At 45.8% G+C, this 24,653-nt stretch overlaps 1 long non-coding RNA gene across 2 annotated transcripts; it reads right to left on the bottom strand.

Moving 5' to 3' along the window:
* Window positions 1–3,899: 3,899 nt before the first annotated feature.
* Window positions 3,900–17,419, bottom strand: LOC148004194 (uncharacterized). 2 transcript variants are annotated; one of them, XR_015627763.1, is made up of 5 exons: window positions 17,044–17,419; window positions 15,680–15,779; window positions 7,654–7,833; window positions 4,125–7,387; window positions 3,900–4,004 (listed from the first exon to the last, which is right to left on the bottom strand). It is a non-coding gene; the product is annotated as an uncharacterized LOC148004194 (long non-coding RNA). The 2 variants fall into 2 exon arrangements; XR_015627764.1 differs by having other exon boundaries at window positions 3,900–4,008; window positions 4,125–4,417; window positions 17,044–17,329.
* Between the last annotated feature and the right edge of the window lie 7,234 nt (window positions 17,420–24,653).

The following is a 24,653-nucleotide window of genomic DNA, read 5'->3' as shown; positions in this document are numbered from 1 at the left end:
AGATGGTGGATGTGTGTGATCCCAGCACTGGGGAGGTGGAGACAAAGTAGATTTCTAGGCCCCAGTGGCCAGCTTAGCTAAATCAGGCAGTGAGAGACACAGTCTCACATGCACATGTGTGTTCATACAAAGTTTAACTTAATCTTGTCAACTTTACCGGGATATGTATGTGCATGAATACATACACACAGTAGAATGCACCCCTCTAAAATGAACCATGCAGGAGTAGCAGGTATACAGTCATGAAGAATATGAAACTCGAGATAGTTAAAATAGAGTTCAACAACTCTATTTTAAATATAAATTGTCCTTCATCTTTTATCTGTGTGGTGGGGAGAATGTATGCAAGCACCCAGGCGCTCATCTACAGAAGCCAGAGCAGGATGTAGTGTCTTCCTCTATTAGACCTCAGTACATACAGACAGGGTCTGTCTCTGAACGAGAAGCTCGATGTTTTAGCTCAGCTGGGTGGCCTGCAAGCTCTGGGGACCTGTCTGTCTCTGTCCTCCATAGCTGAGGTAATGGGCACACACAGTCATGCTTAGCTTTTCACATGAATGTGCGGGATTCAAACTCAGGTTCCTAGGCTTGCAGATCAGGAGCTTTACTGTCTCTGTCACAGTGCCCTGCAGTCTAAAACATGTCAATCCTCTGTGGCACTCAGGTATATCATCACCTATCTGCCAGCTGGTGAGGAGTTTGCACGTTGGTACTCTTTTCCTGAACTCAGAGTAATCCGGGGAAATGAGCCCCTGCCAATCCAAATTTCCCATGTAGGGCCAGCCTTTGTGGGATAAAGGGTCCTCCTAGCTGACATACAAGATAAGACTTTGACCCTTGGGCAAGCATTCCCTCGGAAGCGACTCTCGATCCCCTCCCCCTTCCAGGCTTTTGCAGCTGTTTAAAGAAACTCTCAGGCCTGGGTAGAGACGCTTTCTGATGAGTCCAGGCCTCTAGAGAGTCTGAGTGATGACTTGGGCATCTAGCCTGGCAGAAATTTTACGTGTTGAGATTGTTCTCAGGATGCCAGTATGAATAATTCAATACCTCCCCTCATGGGTAACTTTGTTTTCGAACTCAACTTCTCTTAGCTATGAGGCACACACCAGATGACAGTACAGCCCTCGATCCAGTTAATGAACTTTCTCAGATAGAAATACTGAGATAGACTGGGTTGCTATTCCTCTAACTCCTCCACCTTTATTAGAGAGTTTCAGGACATTACTCAGTCTCATAGCTTGACTTTCCATGCTGTGCAGATGATGTGCTCTATTTAGATGTAACCAATCAATACAGCCCTCAATCTTGTCAGAAGTCTGGTAAGTATTAATATACTTAAGTTTATGAAAGACAAAATCTCCAGAAGCCTTTAACAGTTTGCCCCACAAGGTCTCAGAAGATATGAACACAGCTTCAAGAGTTCACCTGGATTGTGCTATGATAGCCACAGAGAAACACAGTGGACAAAACTGGAGACCCTCAGAGTCAAGTGATTTATCTAAATCAAGGTGAGTCATTTCTCATGGCACATGTGTCCATTCCACAGACGAAAAGGTCTGCATCTTCTGGGCTTGAAAGCCAGATCGACTCTGCCCAAGTTGCCATGAAGACCACAGAGACCACAGGGAACTGTTAGCTAAGGGCTCTGTCATTTTTAAATATATATGATTGCTAGACTATAGTTTATTTCTCTCCAGATTTCTGACTACATCAACAGCTAAGGTAACTGCAGTTTAACTAAGGGACAGCCTTCTAGACTCAGTTTCTAGCAACTAGTTCAGATGTAAGCACACAGGTGTGATCGGTTACTTCCTCACCTAAACTCAACTTCCATTAGTTAAATGTTTCATATTTCCTCTTCTTGCTAAACTCCACTATACGAACAACTGTAATAACAAATTCTTGTTCCTTCTGCACCACAAAAAGCTCATCTTAAAGAATGTTCATGCTGTTAAGTCATGTTGTTATCTCTTTTGTAAAGTTATAAGCTACAGGAAACCCACTCAGACCCACCTCTCATGGACCAAATAGACTCCACCCAGATAAGTACATCTGCCTGAAGTTCCCACTTACTACCTGTTCCAGAGGGTGGGATTGCTCTGGGTTTCATCTAAGAAAAAGATCTTTCTCCCAAATGCATTTAATCTTATTCTCTACCTATAACAAATATATGTGTGTGTTTCAGCATCTTGTCAAGTCCAGGTGCTTACTACACCCGGGACAGCTGCAGAGACGCCACCTGCAGATGTTCAATCTCCTCTCACAGACACAGACGCTTCTACTGGACTTGTTCCTTCTGACCTTCCTCAGATGGTTCCAACAACCCTAGAAACAGCCAACTTTAAGGCTGGACAAACATCCTATACCCACTTTTCTAGGTTCCTTAGAGACCTGTCACCCCAAAACAAGCAGGAAGTAGTCAGAGATCACAACGACCCTATTCCTGCTTCACCATCGCCTCTAATTTTTCTTTTTTAATTAAACCAAAACCGGGGAATGTTAGCATTCTCCTTAAGCTCCACCCCCACAGTTACCTGGCAACAGTCAGGTTTGTTCCACCCCACAGCAGCCAGGTATGCCTGACACTATAAAAGGGGCTGCTTGCCCCCTCTTCACTTACTTGCTCTCTCTTGCACTTGCTTCCTCTTTCTCACTCTCTCTCCTGCCCCTTTGTTCCTTCTCTCCCCATTCCCCTCCCCCGTTCTCTCCAGGTGCTCGTAGCTGGCCTCTCCTCTCCTCTCCTCTCCTCTCCTCTCCTCTCCTCTCCTCTCCTCTCCTCTCCTCTCTTCTCCTCTCCTCTTCTCTCTCTCTCTCTCTCTCTCTCTCTCTCTCTCTCTCTCTCTCTCTCTTGTTCCCTCTCTTCCCCCCTCCCTCTTTCTCTCTCTGCCCTGCTACCCTCTTAACTCCCGTCCCCATGCCCTGAATAAACTCTAGTCTATACTATATCATTGTGTGTCTGGTCCCTCAGAGGGAAGGGATATCTCAGCATCAGCCTGCTGAGGCACTCCCTTTCCCCAGACCTCCATAGAACATAACACCACCCCCTCATAAATACAACACTTACCCAGTGACAGCAGAACAATTCTTCACCGTCGACATTATGCTGTGTTTTAATCTATCAGTCCTGAAACACATCATGCCTCGTGCGCATGGAGGGGGAAGAGGAGAGAGGGAGAAAGGGGTCAGAGAGAGCAAAGGGTCAGAGAGTCAGAGAGTCAGAGGTCAAACAGTCCCTTCTACAGTAAGGGGCCTACCTGGCTGTTGCTAGGTAACTTTTGGGCTTTGCATAGGAGGATGCCAACAGTAAGTGCCTTTGTCTGCTGACTCCTCACCAGTCCAGTATCATTTTTTAATTGTTCTATATCTTTCTTAAATATCTTTTTGGAATCCACTAGTTCCTTAGTCAGGGTTTCCATTCCTACACAAACATTACTACCAAGAAGCAAGCTGGGGAGGAAAGGGTTTATTCAGCTCACACTTCCACATTGCTGTTCATCACCAAAGGAAGTCAGGACTGGAACGCAAGCAGGTCAGGACGCAGAGCTGATGCAGAGGCCATGGAGGGATGTTACTTACTGGCTTGCTTCCCCTGGCTTGCTCAGCTTGCTTTCTTATAAAACCCAGGACCACCAGCCCAGGGGTGGTATCTCACACACACACACACACACACACACACACACACACACACACACACACACACACCGTGATCACTAGTTGAGAAAATGCCTTACAGCTGGGTCTCATGGAGGCATTTCTTCAAGGGAGGCTCCTTTCTCTGTGATAACTTCAGTTTGTGTCAAGTTGACACACAGAACCAGCCAGTACAACTAGTGATTCATTTGGGTGAAAACTTAAATTATGAATCCACTTTCTAAAAACAAATGTGGCATACTAGAGTTTTCAATTTCAGTTTCAATTTTTATTTCATCAAACTTTACCAAACTCTAAACAGAAATAACAAGTCATAGACAATGACATTATCCCTTCATAAACTCATGCAATTACTTCCTTTATTTATTTATTTATTTTTTGGTTCTTTTTTTTGGAGCTGGGGACCGAACCCAGGGCCTTGCGCTTCCTAGGTAAGCGCTCTACCACTGAGCTAAATCCCCAGCCGCAATTACTTCCTTTAAAAGCTAGGAGGTCAGGGGATGGTGGAGTGTTCTTGTAATCTCAGCACTTAGGTGGTGAAGACAGGAGCACCAGGGGTTTAAGGTTATCCTTGGCTATGTAACGGGTTCAAGGCTAGCCTGGTTACAAGAGACACTGTGCTAAAATAATCAAATGAAACCGGTGGCCGTGTTCCAGGTCCTCCATTTTCTCCCTCTCAGGGCATCCAGATTCCCCTGCAGGCCGGGCTGGAAGGATGAAGCAGAGTCAGGATCAGGCAGGATCTGATTGTCTGGGAGCAAGTGCCCTGGGGTCAGGAAGAGAGAGGGAGAGAGGGCCTTCTTTGAGGATCTTAGTGTTATAGATCTTTTTGGTGAAGGCCTTCTCCGAAGATCTTCAATGAAATAGCTCTCCAGACAATCTTAGCTTGCGCATGTATTTTTATTTGTGGTGGGCGTACATACATACACGTTATTCAGTGTGAACCAAGGGTTATTTAGTTTGGGGGAAGGGGTGAGAATATTCAGGGGTGGGCAACGGCCATTGGCTGAAAGCTAAGGCTACTGAGATGCCTCATTAGCATGGGGAGGCAATCCAGGGATCCCAGGTAGTCCACATGGGACCCAGGATCCCTAGAGAAGAGGAAGCCCCGCTGTCAAAGGGAGTTCACCATCTTGCATGGAGCGCAGGGCTTTCTAGTAACATCAGACTTCAACCTTAGCAGCAGGGTTCCCAAAAAGCCCATGCAGGGGATCAGCAGAGAAAAGCACTTCTGTGGAAGCTTGACAACCTGGATTTAATCCCTGGAACCCACAGTGGAAAAAGATAGCCGAGTCTCAGAAGCTGCCCTCTGACCTCCGCTAGCGGGCTCCCACGGAGCTAAATGTGCTTGTTGAAATTGGAGCATTGCGTTCCTGGATAGGCTGCGTTTACCTGCTGAGTAGTCCTTAAAATATTGTTCTGTAGAACTAGAGTTTTAAAAAGGTTACTCATTGTCAGAGTCCGGTTACTCTTTTATAGTTTGTAAGGATTGGTGAATATACGTTTTTGTGCACACACACACACACACTAATATCAATATCAATACATTTTAAAAACTATTATCTAAGGCAAATTTAAAAAGCTGCAGCAGGGCTGGAGAGATGGCTCAGTGGTTAAGAGCACTGCCTGCTCTTCCACAGGTCCTGAGTCCAATTCCCAGCAGCCACATGGTGGCTCACAACCATCTGTAATGGGATCTGATGCCCTCTTCTGGTGTGTCTGAAGACGGCTACAGCGTACTTATATATAATAAATGAATAAATCTTTAAAAAAAAAAAAAAGCAGCAGCAGTTAGCCTGTCTAACCTCGAGCTCATCAGTCATTTTTCCCTGACGTAGCCTCTCTGGGAGACTCTTGACTTCTGGAAGTTTAGCGTCTTGTGATTTATTTTTTGAGTCAGGTATTATTTTGAAGAGTAATATTTTGTTGCCGTATATTGGGAGGGAACTATGTCTCTGCTTTTAACTAACCGCTTAAGTTTATTTTGGTCAAAACCACTCCATGTTCAAGTCTTCAAAATGCATTGATCCTTTCTGTGGTGTAGAAAGTGGTCATCTTGATATGTGCTCTGTGTGTGTGTATGTGAGTACATGTGTGAGTGTATGTGTGAGTGTGTGTGTGTGTGTGTGTGTGTGTGTAATGGTGTGCTCTTGCTGAGAAAGGATATTCAACAAATGTCAGTGAACCAAAGCTCCCAAACTGGGTCACTCACACCTTCTTTATTCTTCCTAAGGTACCAACTTCTTACCCTAGTTGAAAGGATTACTGAGACACCCCACCCCCACCCCCTGCAGTAACTGTGGACCTCTCTGTATCCATGCAGTTTTATCATTTTTCTTCACGACTCCTGAAATGATTATTAGGAAGAATATACATATTTAGAAAAGTATTTTGAAACAGGATCTCATTGTATAGCCCTGGTTGGCCTGGAACTCTCTATGTAGACCAGGCTGGCCTCAAACTCACAGAAACCTACCTGCCTCTGCCTCATGATTGCTGGGATTGGAGGTTTTTGCCACCAAGCGTGGTCCACATTTAGAACTTTTATGCCATATGTTTATCATTAAATATTTATTTTGATTTCTTCTTTCTCTAGATTTTTTTTCATATTTATACCAGCTCACCAGTTCTCTTCTGGTTATTTTTTTTAACATAGAATATTTCCTTCCATCTTTGTATTTGTATTTCTTGTGAGTAGCAGGTAGTTGAATCTGCCTTCTTTCATCTGACAATCTCTGGCTTTTAAATTGGAAATTGGACCACTTATAATTAATGTAATCTGAGGCCTGACTCTTCCGTCTTGCTTGTTTCCTATTTGCACTGCCTACGTCGTGAAGCTGTTATTGTCACTGCTTCAGAGCTGGATGATCAGAGAACACTGTACTTTTGTCCCCTCCTCCATTCTGCTAGCCTTGATTCAATTATTTTTTAAGTAGCTGACAAGATAGAAACATATGTTTACCGACATGTTACTATTTTCAGCCCTTGTTACTCCTTTTGATGGATCCATGTTTCCCTCTTGTGTCGTTTTTTCCTGCCAGGATCATTTCCTTCAGTCTTTCTTATAGTGTAGCTCTGCCAAGATTGAATTCTATCAGCTGTGTTTGTCTGCAAAAGTCTTTCTTTGGCTTGTATTTGGAGGACGTTGCACTGACTACAGAATTCTAATTTGACTTTTTTCTATTTTAAAGTTGTCTTTTATTCATTCCTAATGTGCATGGCTGGGACAGAGATCTATGGGTTTGTGTGTGCCTGTGTATGTGTGTGTGTGTGTGTGTGTGTTTTATAATCTGGATTGTGGGTTTTTTCTTCTACTGCTTTTAATAATTTATCAGTGATTTAAAAAAAACAATTGGAGCACGATGGCTGTCTGATTTTTTTTTTTTCTGCTTGGAATTCATTGATGTTCTTGGGTCTGTGGGTTTCTTTTCCATCAAATTTGGAACATTTTCCCAGTCTTTCTCTACACATTTTCTTCTGCCCTCCTTTGAAACTGTAGCTTCATGTGTGTCAGTCAGGATACTGTTGTCCCCTGGGTTAAAGTGGTTGCATTTGCCTGTTGTTCAGCCTTTCCGTGTACTTCAGTGTAGAAAGGGGCCAGTGCTGAATCTTCAATACTGCTGCTGTACACTCTGTTCTCTTAACTCCTTGTGGATTTTAAATTTCACAGACTCCGTTGTTATTTGTAGAAGCCCATGTGAGTTTTCTTCATTGTGCTCACATTTTCCTTTAAGTCCTTAATAAATAAATATTAATCATATTTATAAAATCCATTTCATTTTATTCTAAAATATGTATTTACTTGTTCTTCTGTATGTGTGTATGATGTATTATGTAATATTTCTGTGAGTTAACACATGTGTGATGAATGCCCTTTCACTCATGTACACAAAACATGTGCACACACACACACACACACACACACACACACACACACACGCGCATGAGCGTACACTAGTAAAACTTATTTAGAGCTTAAAAAAATCCACTGCTGTTATTTACCTTGCATCATGAAGTTTCGGCCTGCATGTGTGGTAGTTGATTTCATCATTAACTCGGCTGAATTTAGAATCACCATGAAAACATGGCAGTTGGTATATCTAGGAGGGCATTTCCATTTAATAAAGACAAAAGACTTGCTCTGAGCGCAAGCAGCACCAATCCATGGGCTGATGTTCTAGACTGAATAAGAAAAGAAGACATGAGCAAAGCACCAAGACTCATCTTTTTCTGCTTTGTAGCTGTTCACACAATGCAATGGCCACCTCCTGCCTCCACCATGGTGGACTGTATCCCCATAAACTGTGAGAAAAGATAAACTCTTTTTCTGAGGTATTTTGTCAGAGGAACAAGAAACGTAACTAATACAATATGTGTGGTGTCTTAGTCAAGGTTTCTATTGCTATGATAAAACACTATGACCAAAGCAACCTGGGGAATGTCTTAGTTACTGTTCTATTGCTGTGAAGAAACACCGTGAACAGAGCAGTCTACAGAGCAAAGCATTTGATTGGACGCTTGCTTACAGTTTGTTGGTTGGTCCATGATCATCATGGTGGGAAACAAACAGGGTACCAAGCAGACCTGATCCACAGACAGGAGGCAGAGAGAGAGAGACTTGGCCTGACTTGGGCATTTGAAACCTCAAAGCCCACCCCCAATGACACATCTCCTTCATGAGGCCACACCTTCTAATCCTTCCTAAAGAGTCCACCAACTGGGAGGCAAATATCCAAATAAACATATGAGTCAATGGGTGTCATCCTCATTCAAACCACCACAAGGAGGAAAGGGTTTATTTCTTCTGGCTTATAGTCCATCATGGAGGGAAGCTGGGGCAGAACCAGAACAGAAGCCATGGAGGACTGCTGCTTATTGACTTGCTTCCCTTGGCTTCCTCAGCTTGAATTTTTACAGTAACCAGGACCACCAGACCAGGGCCCTCCCACATCCATCATCAATTGAGGAAATGCACCCCAGGCTTGCCCACAGAACAGTCTAGTGGGGGTATTTTCTCACTTGGGCTTCCCTCTTCTAACAGGACTCTAGCTTGCTCAGGATGACACAAATCTAGCTAGCACACGTGGCTTATGACTCAGCGAAGATCCAAAAGGAATCTTACTTTGGGTCACACCTTCAAATTGTCTTGGTTTGTCACCTTTCACCCACTGCACGTTTCCACAGCTGACTTCTTAGGTTATTCCCTAGTCGGAATTCAGTAGTTTTGACCCCAAACAGAACACCTTTCCCCATGTCCTGCCCCATGACTGGGGCAACTCCCTGTAGCCCTGAAATCAACAACCAGCTATATTTCTGGGACTGGATTTTTCTATTCTAAAATGAAAACTTTAATAGTAATTATTAATGTCATTCATTATGATGGTAATCCAACTGTAAGTTTTCTGGGGGATTAAATGACAAGAAATCAATTACTAGTAAGCACAAAATGTTCTAAATATAAATATTTATTATTACTCTTTCATAGGCAGAAAAGACCACTGCTCTCTCCGGTCTTCTTGCTGTTCATAAATATGTGAGCACTTTTAGAATGTGTTAGCAGTTGAGGGAGGGCTGGTCTCAACTGGAGGAATGCTTTTTAAACTTAATTTAAATTTTATGGCATGACAGTTTTGCGTGCGCTCGTGTGTGTGTGTGTGTGTGTGTGTGTGTGTGTGTGTGTGTGTGTGTCCCATGCATGCCTGGTGTTTGTGAAAACCAGAAAAGGGCATTGGATTTTCTAGGAGTGGAGTAATAGATCATTGTGAGCTGTCATGTGGGTGCTGGCAATCAAACCTGGGTCCTTTGGAAGGGCACCCATTGCTTTCAACTGCATCTTTTCAGCTCAGAGGAGTGTTCCTTGAACATTACGCACAGTCGATTTCCATCACCAGCCCGGCTGGGGGACGTGGGAGACACAGTCTAGGAATGTCATCTCCAGGAATCACATGGAATTCCTGAACTCAAGTAGCTTTAGTCTGTTGTAGGGTTAGGAAACCTGTCCTCAGCATTAGGCTCTATTAGCACAGGGTCAGTGTTTTGAAAGGATTTTGAAAGAGGCTAAACACTGGTCTGTAATGTCCTGTGACTTTTGGTTTGGATTTTAGTTACGCTATAAAATTTCATGCCTTCTGTATTCTAGAAGCTGGACTTGCAATATATAATAATGAGAACTTAGCCCCAAAGAAATCAATCGGGTGGCAGTCATTTGGTTGTCAGAACCAGGCTGCAGTGACACCGCAAAATTTCAGAAATTTGTTCTAGAAGAATTTTGTATGAATCTGAAAGCCAAGAGCACAGTGTTTACTGCAATTCTCACATAACTTGGCCTCCAGACTCCTGTATGCAGGAGTCTCGGAGATTGGCCTTTACAGTGTTACTGAATGTTTGATCAGAAGAATATTGTGTGCTCAGGAAGGGCGGGTTTTGTGTCTCTGCACTTTGGCTGGGAAGACTCATACATGATCTGGAACGTGGCCTGAAGGACTGTCATCTAAGTCCAGCGTGTTGGCTCCTGAGCCTCTTGTGTGACTCAGGTTCCTTGACCTACACTAGCTCAGCCCTCTAGGTGGCATGACTTTGACTTGGGCTGGGAACACTGCCAGCAACAACTGGATGTGCTTTTAACCCAGGCTGTCAATCAGCCTCAGTATGCCAGAGGCCACTCGTGTTGGCCTTTCATGCCGGCTCATTCTTGCTTTGATTACAGATTACTTCTTGGTAGCTCTGCCCTTGACTATGATGCTTCTGCAGCCATGTCTGTGCTCCTTGGCAAGCCGTGCCTGCACGTCGGGGTATCATGGAGTGCATCTCACGCCATAATCTTCTTGTTCTGTTTTTCGAAGCAGGTAGCCTAGGACGCTCACAAACTCCCTGTGTTCCTTCCTCCACCTTCTGAGTGCTGGGTTATAGGCACGAGCTACCACTCCTGGCTCTCACTTGCGTTGGCCCGAAGTTAGAACACTCAGGATTGTGAAACACACGAGACTGTCTTTATTGAGGGTCTACAGTTAGATATTGTTCCTTCAGGCCGACTCATACGGAATTTTCACATGACAAAATTCCAAATTATAAAGTCCAATAAACCAATGGCACATAAACAGAAGAGCTCAGGACTTTCTGTACCATCTAGAGGAAGTCTTTCTGCCATTATCCTTGTGTGGCGGTTTAAATGAGAATGACCCTCATAGGCTCATATATTTTAATACTTAGTCATCAGGGAGTGGCATTGTTTGAAAGGTGTGGCTTTGAGGTTTGTTTTTTTTTAATTTTTTTAAAGGTTTATTTATTATATATAAGTACATGGTAGCTGTCTTCAGACACACCATCAGATCTCATTACAGATGGTTGGACCACCATGTGGTTGCTGGGAATTGAACTCAGGACCTCTGGAAGAGAAGTCAGTGCTCTTTTTTTTTTTGGTTCTTTTTTTCGGAGCTGGGGACCGAACCCAGGGCCTTGCGCTTCCTAGGCAAGCGCTCTACCACTGAGCTAAATCCCCAACCCCGCAGTCAGTGCTCTTAACTGCTAAGCTATCTCTCCAGCCCTAACTTTGAGGTTTTAAAAACCCATGCCAAGCCTAGAGTCCATTTCTCTCTCTCTCTCTCTCTCTCTCTCTCTCTCTCTCTCTCTCTCTCTCTCTCTCTTCCCTTCCCCACCCCCACTTAGGGATCAGGATGTAGCTCCCAGCTACTGCTCCAGCACCTGCCTGCACGCTGCCATGCTCCCTCCTTGTCATGATGATAATGGACTAAACCTCTGAAGCTGTTAGCCAGCCCCCAGCTAAATGCCTTCTCTTAAAATAGTTGCCTTGGTCATGGTGTCTCTTCACAGCAGCAGCACAGTGACGAAGACCCCTTGTTGGTGGTGATATGCAGCCACTGAACCGCTAAATGGCACAGGCAGAAAAGCCACGGATGGTAGAATATCAAAATTTAAAAAAGCCTGAGCTTCAGACACTATGGAATGTCAACCCAACCCACATGTCAGCAGAGACCGGAGTGACCTCAGTCAAGAGCCTTTAGGATGGATCTTGTGTTGCACACAGGCAAGCCTAATCTACTGTTTAAATCCAAGAACAACGAGCGAGTCTGAAGCCTTATCTGTTATCAGCCTAGCACAGCGTCTTCCCTCTCAAAGAGAACAAACCAAGAACTACATTTCCCACAATTCCCTTGGTATGGCTCTGAATTCTCTTAGCCCGAGTGGCCACTTACAGGAGAAGTCGAGGGTGTGATGAGAGTGATGGGGACTGCCCTTATTTTGAATAGCACAACAAATTCTGACTGTTAGGCCTTCTGACATAGGTTGATCTACTCTAACCTGTAGACACACTGCTTGCCTATGCAACTCAAGTTTTATCGAGGGAGGAAACAGCTGTCTACCTAACGGCAGTATACCTTTGAAGCTATCAACAGGAAAGTTGAGTAGCTGCTCATAACCATATGTGGTGGCAAAGCCTAAAATATTTATCTTCTGATTTTGTCCAAAAAAGTTTGGGACCAGCTATAGAGCACATGTTTAGAACTTAGTATTGGGTATCAGCTATCTGGTACGGGAAGAAGAGTGTAGTGTATGTAGAGTAATATACATAGTATACATAATACAGTGTACATCATATGGTGTACACAGTGCACACAGTGTACATAGTGTTGTGTCCATAGTGTACATAATATAGAAGAAGGAAGGAAGGAGGAAGGAAGGGAGGAAGGAAGAAGGAAGGAGGAAGGAAGGGAGGAAGGAAAGAAGGAAGGGACCAGTTAGGAAGAAGAGATCAACAGGGTGGAAGGGGACAACAGAGGTGACAGTGAATGGATCAAAATACATTATTTGCATGTCTAAAAACACCCCGACAAAACTCATTATTGTATACAAGCAACACCATTAATTTTAGAAGTTAACAAATAAATCATAATTTATTTTCTTCAGAGTATATTTGATTTCATTAGGCAATGTGTGTGTGTGTGTGTGTGTGTGTGTGTGTGTGTGTGTGTGCATGGTGGGGGAGTGGAGTGTGGAGGTTCCCTTGACAGGTCCTGGGTGTTTACTGCTGTCCACTGCTAAAATCTGGGGCTGTAAGTTTCTCTTCCTTTCACTCTGCGAAGGCTCCAAATTGTCCCAGCTGATTTGCCCACACAAGCTTCCTTGATAAAGCCCAGCCTTTGGATCTCTCTAAATGATGAACCTGTACCTGGAGAGAGAAAAGTCCCAGGCTCATGAATAGTCTAGAAGTCAGCTCTTTCTTCGTGCTCTGGACAGGGTTCTAAGTCCCCTCGTGAGTGGGTTAGCTATCGTTCCAACAGCCTGGGCTCCTTGTTGCTTCCAAGTGAGCAGGCTTCCAGCTTGATGATGTGGACAGCATGATCTTGAGCAAATCCTGAAAGTGTGGAACATCTCAGTAATTTACTCTATCCCAAGACTGCCAGCAACTGTTGAGTGTACATGTTTCCCTGTTTGCCCACAACTGACTGAGAGTTGTGGTGAGCAGCTGCTAGCCAGCAGGGCAAGAGAGCTTGACCTCCATAGCCCAAACAAAGACCAAAATTCAAAGCTTGAAGTACAGTTTCTATGGTGCCTCCATAAGGTCAAACTATCTTCTGTCAGACCACCAGGAGTTGATGGCCATCTGTAACTTACTAGCGGTAGTTTTTATTTTATGTGTGTGAATGTTTTACCTGCATACACACATGCGTATCATGTTCATGCACCACCCACAGAGGCAAGAAGAGGATTCCAATCCCTGGAACTGGAGTTATAGACAGTTGTGGGCCACCCTCTGAGTTGGAGGAATTGAACCCAGGGCCCCTGGAAGAGCAGCCGGTGTTCCCAAGTGCTCAGCCATCTCCGGACCCCTATAACATATTTTTAGAAGAGCAACTGGGTTTCCCAAGTGAAATAAAATTACTGAAAAGAATGACATTCTTTCGTAGTTTTGGAAACTTCTTTGAAATGTGGCTTTAATAGCAGAGAGCTAAACCTGACTGCCTGCTTGGGGAGTCAATCTACTGTGCTTGCTGTGTATAGTAAGAAACTCAGGCTTCACATAGGTAAGTAATTGGGGAGAGGGGGAGGAGCTTTGCTTTTTTTTTTTTTTTTTTTTTTTTTGGTGCTGAGGCTTGATCCCAGGGTGTTGCATACATGAAACACTGGAACACAGAGCTGCATCCTCAGGAATGAAGTAGAAATTTCTGGATTCTTTGGAGACTCAGTTATGTTGTATGATATTCTTATGGAAGCTGTCTTATGAGAAGGCATGTGGAATTTTGCTTGAGCAGACGCTTGAAAGGGGGTTTATGATCTTTGGGAAGAGTATAAATGGAACCTCATAAACAGTGAGAGGATGCTCTTGCATTGAATGCCGAGCAATGCTTCCCTGGCCTTCCATGGTCTTCGCTGGTCTTCACTAGCCAAGCAACAACTTGTTGGTCTTTGCTGGTCTTTGCTGGTCTTCACTTTGTAGAGAGAAATGTGTCAAGGAGTGTCTCATGGTATTCCTGCTGATTCTTGCCACTTCTGCTGACTTCATCAGGGCCTTGCAGTTTCTGCTGGATCGAGCCACCACTACTGATCTGTGCCTGGTGTTTGCTATTGGACTGGACTGCTGGTATCCAGACAGCTGAGAGTGGAATTGCCCCAAACTAAACAGGTCCACAAACCCCTGTTCCTATTAACTTTCTTTCTCCCCTGCCTTTGGTGAGGGCTAGAAGGGAGGTTGAATCATTTAAGAGCCCTATATAAGGTCTTGAAAAGTCTAAGCCTACACAAGGACATTATTTTATTTTAGTTTGTTCATTTTGTTTTGAGACAGGGTTTCTCTGTGAGGCCCTGGCTTTCCTGGAACTCACTCTGCAGACCAGGCTGACTTCAAACTCAGATCTGCCTGCCTCTGCCTCCTGAGTGCTAGGATTAAAGGCCTGCAGCACCACTACCCTATTTTATTTTTTTAATTTGTGTGTGTGTGTGTGTGTGTGTGTGTGTGTGTGTGTTGCATACACGTATATGTAGGTGTATTTACCTGTGCATGTGCTCATGTGTAGAGGTCAGAGTCAATGTTAAACGATTTTTCTTATCTCTCTCCATTTTTTTTTTGAGACAGGATCTCTCTCTGACCCTGGAGTTCACTATTTTAGCTCAGCCCTCTGGCCAGTCTAATCTAGCTAACCACCTCCATCAGCCAACATATGGCATTCATATGTACTAGAGATTTGAACCCAGGTCCTTATGATTGCAAGGCAAGCACTTTCCCTGATGAGCCCTAGTTTAAAAGCCTTTAAAGATGATTATGGATACCCTTTGTGTGCCAAAGCTCAACAAGAGCGGATCTCAGACATTAGCCGTAACATGGAGTCTGGTGAGAAGTGCTTTCCAAACATTTACATTAAAATCTGTTTGTCAACTTCACACTTTACATGGATCTTTGCCTGTTTGTGATTTCCAAACTTCACATATTGATCATTTGGAAGATATTGGTTTACCAAGTTGTGTAGACCTTCCAAATGTTGACATGTTTCATTGCAGAATATTTTTTTAAAAAACTTCCTTGATACCACAACCTATCACAAAGTATTGGGAAGCTATCGGTCTCACAGTGGCAAATGTAAAGTTCCCCTGAATCCTAATTTGCCCTTGAAATACTGAGTTTTGTAGTTGGCACAATTGTTGTCGGTTATTTTCTTTGGAGTATTGGCTCACCGAATTTATGTTCAAGATGGTATCCGACAAAACATCCAACTCAGATTAACTATCTTTGCCTTTCCAGTAAACCAGTATTCTATAAAAGAACAAAATGTCTGGCTTAGCCCATAGTCCAACCGTCCATATGAGGCTCTCATTCTTCAGGAGACAACTGTGACAGCCTTGTGTGTGGCAGAACGGATGGGTGTGGGCTGGGGACATTGCCTACCATGCGCGAAGCCCTGGGTTTGATTCTCAGCACCTCGTAAACCAGGCATCTTAGTTAGGGTTTCTATTGCTACGGATGAAACATTATGAGCAAGATTACTTATAAAAGAAATCGTTGAATTGCGCTTACAGTTTCAGAGGGCTGGAGTCCATGATGGCAGAGCAAAGGCGTGGCGGCGGGAACAGCTGAGAGCTCACATCCAATCAGCACACAAGAAGCAGAGCAAGCCCTGGGAATGACATGGGTTTGAACCCCTAAAATCTGCCCAGTGACACACCCTCCTGCAAAGGCCATGCCTCTGAATCATTCCCTAATAGTTTCACCAGATAAGGGCCAAGTATTCAAACCTATGAACTTGTGCAGGCCATTTTCATTCAAACTACTCCACAGGGCAGGCAACCCCAGCATCCAATGGATGGAGTCAGGGGGAATCAAAGAGTTTCAAGTCATCCTTGGATAAGTAGCAAGTTTCAGGCCAGCCTGCTGGACTACTTGACACTCTCTCTCTCTCTCTCTCTCTCTCTCTCTCTCTCTCTCTCTCTCTCTCTCTCACACACACACACACACACACACACACACACTGAATTGTTGATGGTTTTCTGCTATGTTGTCACAACAGGTCAAAATATTTAACAACCATTTAACTGAGGGTCAAATGTGGAGGAGAAGGAGATTTGAGACAGGGTCTCTCTACATAGCCCTGGCTGTACTAGAACTCACTCTGTAGACCAGGCTTGTCTTGAACTCACAGAGATATGCCTTCCCCTGCCCCTGCCCCTGCCCCTGCAAGTGCTGGGATTAAAGGTGTGCAGCACCCCACCCAGTGATGGTTAGTTTTGAAAACTGGATTATTTGTACTGCCTCTGTGGGACATCTTTAAGTAAACTGGGATCGTGGTGGGGACATTGTCAGTGATCACCAACTGTCATCAGCTGTATTCCCAACCTTTGTACCTACACACAGCAAGAAGGGGGCTGGAGAAATAATGTCTTTGATGTCTTACAAAAAACCATGTGACATTTCAGGTAACCCGAAAAATCTTAGAGCTCCCTGGAGTCTGTAACCAGGTATTTGACAATCATTGGTCTTTTTACACTTTTGTAACTAAGTACCATTTCATGATTTCTGGGTTCTCCTTCTGCCTTGAACCTGTCATCAGCTTGTGTGAGCTTTGGCTTTTAAAATTATATTTGTCTGTGGGTGTGTGTCCGTGCGTGCACGTGTGCACATGTGCTGTGTGTGGAGGTCAGAGGACAACTTGTGGAGAATAAGTTCTTTCCTTCCACCATATGGGTCCCAGAGCTTGGCCATTGCTTACTGGCCCTGGCAGCAAGTCCCTTTATCTGCTGAGCCTCTCCCTGGCCCATGACATCACTTTCTGGCTGAGAGTGGAAGATCTCCAATGATACAAGCCTCATCCTTCCACATCAGGCTGACCCACCCTTGGCCTCTTCATTTCCAAGCTCAAGCAACCCACACAGCTTCTGACCCACCTTCAGATCCCTTTGCCACCACTGTTGCCACCAAAGAATTCCAGGGAGAGTTTTGATGCATGCATCCCCAGGGCACTCTGGATCATCGTCCCGATCATTCCGGCTCCTATTTCCTCAGTGCCATCACGGAACCTCCAAACGAGAGCTGCATCTTTCAGGGCTCTTTGTGTTTACTTCAGCAGGACGCTGCTTCTAAGACACTCAGATCTGCACAGCAGGAAGCATGCAGACAAGCTGTGCTACCAACCCCACGCTGCAAGACTCCTGGCCCATACTCCCTGTCCTCTGCTTCCAGAGAAACAGATGCTCATTTGACACCCCAGCTACTCGAGGCTCCACCCAAATACCGGGTTTTAGAGATGCAAGCTGAATAGCCATAGAAACTGGGCAGTGACTCTTAAAGCTGCTGTCCCAAAGGGTCATTGGTCACCTCTGAGCATACTTCATAGGCCAGTGCAGGTCACGTGAGCACAGATGTGCACTGCTAACATGGACCAAAGTGAAGAAGAGGAAAAAAAATCATAACGTTACTGTGTGTTAGAAATGGGAGCATTTCTATGCCATGGCCTGCTTGTGGAGGTCAGAGGGCAACTTGCAGGAGTCAGCTCTCTTGTCCACCATGTGGGCGCTGGGGCTTACACCCAGCAAGAACTTTAGGCTGATGAGCCATCACTCCAGCAGTGGACAGCTATTACTGGGACAGAGTTTCTGACAAAACCAACTTAAGAGAAAAAGGGTTGTTTGGGTTTTTTTGTTGTTGTTTTTGTTTTTGTTTTTTGTTTTTGGCTCACAGTTCCAGGAGTGGAACTGTCCATTGTGACAGGAGGCAGATGGGGGCTGCTGGTCACATTGCTCCCACACTCAGAAAACAGAACAATGAAAGCAGGAGCTCAGCTCACTCTACCCTCTTTTTTCAGACCACAGAATGGTGCTGCCCAGAAGTTGGAATGGGTTTCCTTTCTTGATTAGCCCAATTTAGACAGGCCTGGAGACTGGTCTCTGTAGTGATTCCATCAAGGTGGCTATCAAGATTGACCTTCACAAACAGGGTCTTAGCTCAGGCTGGCCTTGAAGTAACTCTGTGGCTGTCCTTGTTTGCTTTTTTGTTTCTGTGGCTGCGATAAAACACCGTGACTGAAAGCAACTTGGGGAGGAAAGGGTTTATTTCTTCTCAAAACACTCCATTACAGAGGGAAGTCAGGGTAGAAGTGGAGGCAGGAACTGAAACAGAAGCCACAAAGGAATGCAGTTTACTGGCTTGTCCCCAAGGCTCACTGAGCTTGCTTTCCCCTGTATCCCAGGACCACTGTCTCTGGAGTGGCACTGCCCACAACGTGCTGGGCACTCCCACCTCAGTCGGCAATTTTAAAAATGTCCCACCGGCCAATCTGATGAAGGCAATTGAGGTTCCCTAACTTGTGTCAAACTGACAAAAACAAACAAAACCCTAACCAGGAGAGTAGCTGTCTTAGTCAGGGTTTCTATTCCTGCGCAAACATCATGACCAGGAAGCAGGTTGGGGAGGAAAGGGTTTCTTCAGCTTACACTTCCACATTGCTGTTCATCACCAAAGGAAGTCAGGACTGGAACTCACACAGGTCAGGCAGCAGGAGCTGATGCAGAGGCCATGGAGGGATGTTTGTTACTGGCTTGCTCCCCCTGGTTTGCTCAGTTTGCTTTTTTATAGAACCCAATATACCAGCCCAGGGACTGCACCACCACAATGGACTGGGCCCTCCCCGCTTGATCACTAGTTGAGGAAATGCCTTACAGCTGGATCTCATGAAGGCATTTCCACAACTGAGACTCCTTTCTCTGTGATAACTCCAGTTTGTGTCAAGTTGACACACAAAACCAGCCAGTACAGTAGCCAAGCTGTTCATCATCGAAGGAGGTGGAGCTAGGAACTCAAACAGGGCAGGAACCTGGAGGCAGAGGCCATGGAGGGGTGCTGCTTACTGGCTTGCTCCCCATGGCTTGCTCAGCTTTCTTATAGAACCCAGGACCACCATCCCTGGGATGGCTCCACCCACAGTGAGCTGGGCCCTCCCCCATCAATCACTAGTTAATAAAATGCCTTCCAGACCTACCTATAGCCAGATCTTATGGAGTTGCTTTCTTAATTGGGTTCCCTCCTCTCAGATGACTTTAGCTTGTGTCAAATTGGCATAAAACTATCCAGCACGATGACCTTGATTTTCTTATTCTCCTGCGTCCACCTTGGAGTACTAAGATTATGAACATAGAGCACCACACCAGGGCTTCATGCATGCCAGGCAAGCATCCCTTCAACTGAGCTATGTATCCTTCTCCCCTCCCCCCAAACAGGGATTTTGTCTTAACCGGCTCTAATACCGCCTAAAGGTTTTAATATTTCCTTGTTATTTCTGCTCCCTTGTGACAGTCATTGATGACATGTGACCATTGGATGAAGCTCAGCAAACCAGGTATTAAATAAGAATCTCCCTGCCCAGACCTCTCCAGGGGTGTCAGAATCTGCCATGGAACCAACAAGTGCTTATTGTCAACACAGTGCAGATACAGTGTCAGATTGGGCTGTGGAGATAACATAAGAAGACTCTGGAAGTCAGAAATCTCCACATAGCATCCAGCCAGCTTAGTCAGACACTGTACATTCCTAACACAGCTCCCACAGACTGGCTGAGTGACCTTGAGTGAGTCCCACCCCCAGTGTGGCCTTCAGCATGCTCACTTGGAAAGATTGATAATGTAGTGGAAATTTCCAGAACAGTGGTTGGCTCATCCTCTTTCTTTTGGCTGGTCAGTGTCTCTGTAACCTGGACCAGAGCCTGTGGCTGAGTCACAGTTGCTCTTAGCATCCTTCTTGGACTGCACAGGGTCAAAGCATTGTTTGTCTTAGTGTCTGAGCTCATTCCTGACATTGCAGACAGACAGCGAGGGCTGCTGCCCCCCCTTACCCTATCTATATATTTCCTGTCCTTCCCCCTGCCCCCTCCACTCCAGGGGCTTGTGGGAAAGACTTAAAAACACAAGTTGAAGGCCAGTGAGGGCACTTTCCCAAGGCAGAATCCAGGATTCCCAGGAAGCCCTTTCTGCTCTCTTACCCAGGACCATCCTACATCACGAGTCTTGAATTAATCACCCTTTCCTGACCCTGGGAGCTCCTACAGAGGAAGGCAGACATTTCCCACCTGTCCTTCCTGACATGGTCTGTCCCTTCACGCCCTACACATCTTACCAACTGGGGCTTTAGCTGGGGCTCAGCCATCTTTATGCCAGCTTTTCCTAACCTATTGTATCCACAAAATATTCTCCCTCGAAAGTGTGCTCTCCGTCCGGAATATTCTCTTCCCTTCCTCCAGCTGTCTAAGGGGACTCTCGGGCACTGCAGCCTACTTCACTCCTTTCCTCAGGCTCTGCAGGCACACAATCCTACTCTGTAGTGGTTAAGAATGAAAATGCTGATGGCCCCCGTGGAATTCCCATCACATCTCTATCTCTCCCAAAAGTCTTTTTGTCTCTGTCTCTGTCTCTCCTCTCCCTCTCCCTCTGCCCCACCCCCACCATGGGCATATGTGTGTGTATGTGTGGGTGTGTGTGTGTATGGAGGTCAGAGGGTAATAGTGGACATCAAGCCTCTACTTTGCTTGAGACAGGATCTCTCATTCACTGCTGTGCACATCAATGACTTTCTGGGAATTCTCCTGTCTCCACCTCCCACCTTGGAGTGTTCTGATTAAGAAGGTGTTCTACCAGGTCTCATTGTACATGTTGTACATGTCTTCTCAGGCTTCAAATGCAGGCCCTTACTCTCCAAGTGACAAGAATTTTGCCCGCTGAGCCATCTCCAGAGCCACAAGTGGCTTTAATCACAGTTACCTGATGTCCCCATCCATAGGAGAACACTGACAACTTCTTCCTCCAAAGATCACTGAGAGGAGTAACTGAGAGGCAAGAAATAACAACACACTGTGTGTGTGTGTGTGTGTGTGTGTGTGTGTGTGTGTGTGAGAGAGAGAGAGAGAGAGAGAGAGAGAGAGAGAGAGAGAGAGAGAGAGAGGGAGGAAGGGAGAGGGCAAGGGTGAGGATGAGGGAGAGAGAGAGGGAGAGGCAAGTGGGAGGGCTCACCACTGAATCTCTCCATCTGTCCTGACTGTACTGAGCCTCTCTCATTGCCAGGCTCTGAACTAGTACTGGAGCACACAACCTAGAACTCCATGCATGCCCTCAAGGAGACCTCTGCCAGCAAGGGAGAGAACAGGGCAAGCTGTCAAGCTGACGTTTAGACAGAGCTGTGTGCAGACAGCATGAACATGAGATTCACACCAGCCCGATCCAAACCTCTGTGAGGATAGGGACCCTCCCAGGCCCACCAGTTGAAGACCAATCACTCAAATACTTGAGCCTAAGGGGGATTTTACATTCAAATCAAAACAGTGCTATATCTGGACCGGATAAAGATCTTCTTCTTCCTGGGTCTCGCTCCAGGCTGTCTTCTCAATAACCCAGGATGTGGGCGGGGCCAGGAGCCTAGCAAGGCTGTAATCTGCTTCCAGGGTGCCAGGAGGCCTAGCAAGGCCCAGCTTCATTCACAGGACACTGTGCCAGGGGCAACAGCCTGTCTTTTCTTTTGGAGGGAATATCTCAGAACACTTCTTTAGTGCCCAGACCCTCAAGCTTCACTGAAGGGTCTAGACTTGGTAGTCCTGGCATGCACAGGTCTTACCAAGGTCTCTATTCCTCTTGCCTCTGGCCTGGCCTGCACAATCAGCCTGGTGTCCACCATGGACTGGAGACCTGTGAGATGACAGCTGCATGTCACCTGTTGGTTACATGACAGTGGTGGGGGAGAGCTCTGAGTCCTAGGACAGCATCCTGATTCACTGTGTCTTGCCATCTGTTAAGTGACCAATAGCTTTATCTTCTAACTGAGATAGAAAAGACCTCATTCACCAATTGGTGCCTGGCACCTGGACCTGAGTCTCACTAATCTTCTCTATCAGTGACCCTGGAAGGTTTGTGGAGATAGGAAGTTCAAGATCGAAAGTGAGACAAATCACTGGAGAGTGATGAGTTTAACATCATGGACAGACAATCCAAGGGCAACAGTGTGGCTGGAGTTCTGGAGAGCTCAGGCCCCAGTACTAGAGACAGACAGCAAGGTGGGGTCTCTGAAAAAATGGATCAGAGCCCCCATGGCAGGATTGGGGAGGTTTCACAGAAAGATCCAGACTCTCTGATTCCCCCACAGGAGGCGAGGAGGCAGGTGGGAGCAGATTCTGTGGCCAATACTTCCTCTGATGAAAGCTCACTTTCCAGGTGATCCTGGCCCTGGGAGGCTGATGACTAAGCCCTGGCCTTCCCAGTAGGGCGCCTCTGGCGTCTGTGAGAAGGAGGCTACTGCCTGAATCAGACATTACCTTCTTACAGACAGCGCACTGAGACGGGTATCTTGATGGGTTACAGACTACAAACTGGGGTGTGTACCTTGATGGGTGACACACACTGTCCTTGGAAGTCAGCAAGACCCAGTCTCCTTCCCTGAGGTAGGAACCAGGGTGCTTCCACTGACACTGTGTTCCTGGGGTTGTTAGAGTCAGAGCCTGGGCCCTGGTAACAACTGGGGCTCAGCCATCTGTCCCCAACAGTCCAGTTCAAGAGACAAGTAATAGAGAAGGGCAGAAAAGGAGCTGTAGTCAACATGGCCACACCGGGAAGAGGAACAGAGAGGAACCCAGCCCCTTCCCAAGTTCATCTCTAGGGCCCTGGGACCTGATACAGGTTTAGTTTTAAATGAAAGCAATAGATAGTCAGAATTAAACTGTCGCAGTATGGTCATTGCTGCCCGTCCTTATCTGGGGTCCAGTGCCCCTGCAAGGTGGTCTGATGGGTGGTCTGACATGTGGAGACATATCACCCTCTGGCTGGCAGCAGGCTTTAGCCCCTTCCTTCTCCCATCATGAGCTTCTCAGGGAAATGCGATTCCTTGGGGACCATTGTCTCAGTAGTCCGACAACCAAAAGGAGGACACACGTGGCTCTTTAAAACAGCTTTGTTGGGCTGGAGAGATGGCTCAGTGGTTAAGAGCACCCGACTGCTCTTCCAGAGGTCATGAGTTCAATTCTCAGCAACCACATGGTGGCTCACAACCATCTGTAAAGATATCCGATGCCCTCTTCTGGTGTATCTGAAGACAGCTACAGTGTACTTATATATAATAAATAAATGAATCTTTAAAAAAAAAAAAAAACAGCTTTGTTGCCACCAAGTTACAACCCCACCTAAAAGCCCTGGAGCCACTTGCTGGTCTGTGAGCCAGGAAGACTCCTCATCTTTGGGCCTTCTTGCTTCCCTCCTTAACGTTTTAGTTGGGGTGTTTCAGTCACTATTTTTTCTGATGTGGAAAAGGCACGTGGCATTGTGAGTTAGGCATCAAGTTCACCTGAGTCCCAAGTTTACATTCGAGTACAGCCTCCCGACCAGGCGAATTACTCAGGTGGTGTCTTAGTGAGGGTTTTACTGGTGTGAACAGACACCATGACCAAGGCAACTCTTACAAGGACAACATTTAATTGGGGCTGGCTTACAGGTTATGAGGTTCAGTCCATTATCATCAAGGCAGGAACATGGCAGCATCCAGGCAGGCATGGTGCAGGGGGAGCTGAGAGTCCTACATCTTCATCTGAAGGCTGCTAGCAGAATACTGCCTTCCAAGCAGCTAGGAAGAGGGTCTTAAAGCCCTCACCCACAGTGACACACCTACTCCAAGGCCACACCTCCAAATAGTGTCACTCCCTGAACCAAACATATTCAAACAGGTGTTAAATTCAATTCTTTGTGTGGCATTGTGATTTAGACGGTGTCCCCGGTCTGGCTGTGGTCATTCTCCAATGCTAACATTTCTAAGGAAAGGCAAGGGATCCCATTTGGCCTCCTCCTCGTACTCCTTCTTGTCCTCTCCCTGGTCCTCCCCTTATCCTCCCCCATCCTCCTTTTTGTCACCATCCTCTCCTCCATTTGACATCCCCAGCTGAATCCATGCAACTCTTTTGCAGGTTACCAGACCTTGAGCCCTCAGGGGCTTTAGGTAGTTCATCACACAAGATGAACACACAGTAACTTAGGGTCTCAATCTTTCCCTCTTCCCATGCTGCCTGGGAATCAGACAGCCTGACTCAGGCAAGAACTCTAATCATCAAATACCTAAGACCTCTACCTGCCCCATCCCAGAAACCTGTAAGAGAAGACCTCCCACGCTTAGCCTCATGGGCCTGAACTCTCTTCAGAACCTATTACGACTGTCTATGTCATTAAAAACTACCCTAGTAAATCTCTTACTAAAAAGTGAGCCTACCTCAGTTTCTCCCTCAAATCAGAGACCCTTATACTCTGAAGTTCAGCACCATCATCTATAAAACCAAAACACAATAGCATTTATCTTATACAGCTTATTATATTTTTTAACTAAATAATCCAGGTGCAAAAGGAGCATATGTTACATTGTAACACCCATCTTAGGTCAGGGGTCTGAGTTTCTCCTTCTCCTAAGGATAGCTGTCATTCCTAGAAGGGCCAGCAGGTGGTGCTGTCTCAGAACAAATCTTTCCACTGGTTTCTCTGGGTGGGTT

This window comes from Rattus norvegicus, chromosome 8 (assembly GCF_021556685.1).
Source record: "Rattus norvegicus strain SHRSP/BbbUtx chromosome 8, alternate assembly SHRSP_T2T, whole genome shotgun sequence".
Lineage (NCBI taxonomy): Eukaryota > Metazoa > Chordata > Mammalia > Rodentia > Muridae > Rattus > Rattus norvegicus.
Note: the sequence above shows the minus strand (reverse complement) of the source record. Positions and strands in the feature narration are given on the sequence as shown.